This window comes from Gossypium hirsutum, chromosome D09 (assembly GCF_007990345.1).
Source record: "Gossypium hirsutum isolate 1008001.06 chromosome D09, Gossypium_hirsutum_v2.1, whole genome shotgun sequence".
NCBI classification, from domain to species: Eukaryota; Viridiplantae; Streptophyta; class Magnoliopsida; order Malvales; family Malvaceae; genus Gossypium; species Gossypium hirsutum.
The window spans coordinates 22,570,377-22,574,629 of record NC_053445.1 but is presented as its reverse complement, the minus strand read 5'-3'; the positions used below and the strand labels follow the sequence as shown (position 1 = coordinate 22,574,629).

The 4,253-nt window shown below is 33.8% G+C and overlaps 1 non-coding gene across 1 annotated transcript; it reads right to left on the bottom strand.

Annotated features, from left to right (window-relative positions):
- Positions 1 to 2,699: 2,699 nt before the first annotated feature.
- On the bottom strand, positions 2,700 to 2,806 carry LOC121221473 (small nucleolar RNA R71). Its single transcript, XR_005918865.1, has one exon. It is a non-coding gene; the product is annotated as a small nucleolar RNA R71 (small nucleolar RNA).
- Positions 2,807 to 4,253: the final 1,447 nt, after the last annotated feature.

Here is a 4,253-nt window from a genome sequence, read left to right as displayed (position 1 = left end):
ATCTACAGTACGCTAGTTCAGTTCTAACTAGGTCACAACTAAACTCCAACATTACTAACTAAACCATCATATTCACGTTAAAACACATAAACAAATCTATCGGGCTGCAAACTAATGAGTTCGTCCAAAACATCTAGGGTTGGCAGATTGCTTACCAAAAAAGTCCGTCAAATCTTAGAGTTCGCCAAATCCTGGAGTTCGCCAAATGACGAACCCATAAATACGTCACCCAACCAAAATGGATATTTCACTAGCTTACTCAATTTCTACCCTTAGCGTAAGCAACTTAAATGCCAAATAGTGACTTGATATAGTCTTCGCTAGGCAAACTGTTACAATGAGTATAAAAGAAAGTTAAATTGAAAAGTATGTTGTGGTATACTAAATTAAAGTAAGGATTACGTCAGAAAGATGTAAAAAGTTTTGAGGTTCAAGAACAATTATTCAAAATTGAGGGGTTAAGTTATAAAAATAAGAAAAATTGAAGGACCAAAAATAAAAACAACCCAATTTTTTATGACATGAAATAGGGGTGCGAGGACTAAATTGAATAAGTAGAGAAATACGGTGGACTAAATCACAAATTTACCAAAATTAAGTAGCAATTCAAGGATGAAAATTTAAAGAAACATGAAGGCTAAAATGATCATTACCTAAATTAGATAATTATATGGTGTAATAATTAAGGAAGAAAAATGTTAAATTATGATTGGTTGAATATTTTATTATTTTATAAGATATTTGATAAGCTATAAAAGTAACATATTTTAATCTTATTCTTAATGTGTTTTTTTATGATTAATTAAGTAAATTAATGAATTTGATGCTCCCGATCCTTTAAATTCATGTTTCTATACTTATGAGAGCATTTGGGAGCGAAAAGGGTGAAAAAAGAGCCAAAACCAGACAAATAAAGCTATGTTTAGGAGCCACATGGCCTGGGCATTTCCACACAGGCTGGACACACGCCCATGTGCCAGCCTGTGTCGATTTCACACCCTACTTCCCAAAAATGCGAAAAAACACAATTTTTATGCTTTCTGAGCATTCTAAACTCTATAAATTGTAATTAGAAGAAGACATAAGGAAGCCATCAGAGAAGATCGAAGAAAACACGGGAAGAAATCCATCGGAATCAACTTAGAAGTAGATCTCCATCAAGATTGAAGATCTCCTTTTAATTTCTTTTGAAGTTTTTATGAGTTTCTTTATATCTTGTGGTTATTCAGACTTTGAGATGTTTTCATTCAGGATTATTAACTAATTCCCCAGATACCTAGGATGAAACCTATGATGAATCCTTTTATTTAATTTATTTTTTACGCGATAAATACTTGATTCTTGTTTTTAATTGTGTATTCTTATTTCTTGTTTTAATATTTTCGATATATTAATACATGTTTAATGTGCTTATTTCAGTGGAGGAAAAGTCCCTGTTTAAGAGTCGATCTAGCATAATTAAGTGGAGTTGCATGCAATTGTAGAAATAGGATGACATAAATCTACCAGATTAGAGTGAAATCTAATAAGGGAATCCATAGATCGAGTTAATGCAACGATAGGGGTTTTAATTAGAAAGAGATTTTAATTAATCAACCTAGAGTCAGTTGTTCTTACTCTTGAAAGAGATATTAACATAATTTAGGGATTTCTACGGATCAAGACATCAAGTGAACAAATATTTAATTCAGATTCATAATAATAGGTGAAGTCTAGGTTGATTCTTTCTTGGGTATTGTCTATCTTATTGGTTAATATCCGATTATTTCCTTGATTCATTCACTGTTGCGTTTTTAGTTAAAATAGTTTAGTAATTTTAGATTAAAACACATCACTCCAATTTGTCGGCTAAAATAATAGAAAAATAGTACTTACTAATACTTTTAGTCCTCATGGATACGATACCTTTACACACCGTAGCTATACTATTTTTCTATAGGTGTGCTTGCCTTTGTCGTATTTATAGTTAGTTTAGTGACCATCAAGTTTTTGGCGCCGTTATCGGGGACTAAAATATTAGGAACAATTATTTTTATTAATTTAGCTATTTTTATTTTTATATTTTTGTTTTTCATTTAATTTTTACATTCTAATTTTTCTTTTGTTTCTTTCTGGCAGGTTCCTTTAGTTTATGACTAGAAGAAACCTGTCGAGACCATTGATTTTTTTACAGAGAAATTGAAAGTACTACTTGCAGAAACCATAAAGAAGCAATGAAGAATAGACAGAATATAGTAGATGAACAAGAGGACATTATTATTACTGAGGAGATGGGTGATAAACAGGATATTTAACTACTTCCTGCAATTGCTGTAGATCCAGATCCTGTTCTTCGTACTATGTACAATTATGCCAAGCCTACTCTAACTGGGGCTAAATCAAGTACTGTGAGACCCACCATTGCTGCAAATAATTTTGAACTAAAGTCGAACACTATTTAGATGGTACAACAGTTTGTTCAGTTCGATGGTTTGCAAGACAAAGATCTAAATACTCATTTGACCAATTTCCTGGAAATCTGCGACACTTTCAAGATAAATGGCATCATTGATGATGCCATTGATTTATGGTTATTCCCTTTCTTATTGAAGAACAAAGCTAAACAGTGGTTAAACTCTTTACCATGAGGTTCCATCACTACATGGGCTCAGATGACCAAGAAGTTCCTTCTGAAGTATTTCCCACCGACTAAGACAACCAAGTTGAGGAATGATATCTCTTCTTTTTTTTAGATCAATTTAGAGACTCTATATGATGTATGGGACAGGTATAAGGGCTTATTGAGGTGGTGCCCTCACCATGGGTTACCCTTATGGTTACAATTTAAGCCTTCTACAATGGTCTGAACCCTTCAATGAGGTAATTGATTGATGCAGCAGCCGGTGGTACATTGAACAATAAAACACCCTAAGCAGCTTATAAATTTATAGAAAAGATGACACTGAATAATTATCAATGGCAAGTCATGAGGACAAAGTCGATAAAAGAAACTGAGGTCTTTAATTTAGATGCAGTCACCATGTTATCTAATCAGGTAGACTTACTTAATAAGAAAATTGATGGTTTATATCTGTCTACATAGGTACATCCGGTGATGCAATGTGATACGAATGGAGGTGGAATAAATAATCCAAAATGTTTACCCTTCACTCCTAGCACAGAGAACGAACAAGTCAATTATATGGGTAATAATTCTAGGCCTTAAAATAACCCTTATAGTAACAACTATAATGCAGGTTGGAGGAACCATTCCAATTTCTCTTGGGGTGGTCAAGGAAATCAGCGAGCACAACCTCCTTCGGGCTTCCAGCAAAAACCTTACCAGTAATAGAAAAAGTCAAACATTGAGGAGATGTTAACCAAGTTTATCTCGGTGTCGGAAACATGATTTCAAAACACTGAGGCAGCACTGAAAAATCAACAAGCATCGATTCAAGGGCTTGAGAAACAAATCGGTCAACTCGCTAAATTAATCTCGAAATGACCACAAGATAGTTTACCTAGTAATATCGAAACTAACCCAAAGGAGAAACTTCGTGCAATTACTGTTCGAGATGAAGAAGAATAGTTGAATCTGAACAAGAACCAAGAAGTTGTGGTGAATAACGAGAAGGTTGAGGTAAGCCAGAAAGAGAAAAAGTTGGTTGCCAAGGAATATAAACCTCAAGTTCCATATCTTAACGTGACGAAGAGAGACCATATGAATGAATAATTTGGTAAATTTCTTAAACTCTTGAAAAAATTACTGTTTGTTAAAGCTCTTTCGTAGATGCCCAATTATGTCAAATTTTTAAATGAGCAGTTTGTAAACAAACATAAGTTAAATATTGATAATACTTTGGCTAATTTAGGGGCTAGTATTAATGTCATGCCCTATAAAATGTTTAAACAACTTGGTCTTGGGAAAACCAAACAAATTAGGATGAACATTCAATTAGTGGATAGAACCATTAGATATCCTAGGGGTGTTATTGAGGATGTGCTTGTAAAAATTGACAAATTCATATTCCCGTTGACTTTGTTGTGTTGGACATGGATGAGGGTAGTAAAGTACCTTCAATTTTAGGGTGACCTTTTTTAGCAACTGCTAGGACTACAATAGATGTTGGTATGGGTGCACTTGTACTTCTTGTAGGTGACGAAATGATTACTCTCCAAGCTCGTGATTCTGTGAGAACATTTATCAATCGAGATGTTTTTAAGTCTTCTATTAATGTGAGTAACCATGTGGCTCAACCTTCTTTGCAGGAAAC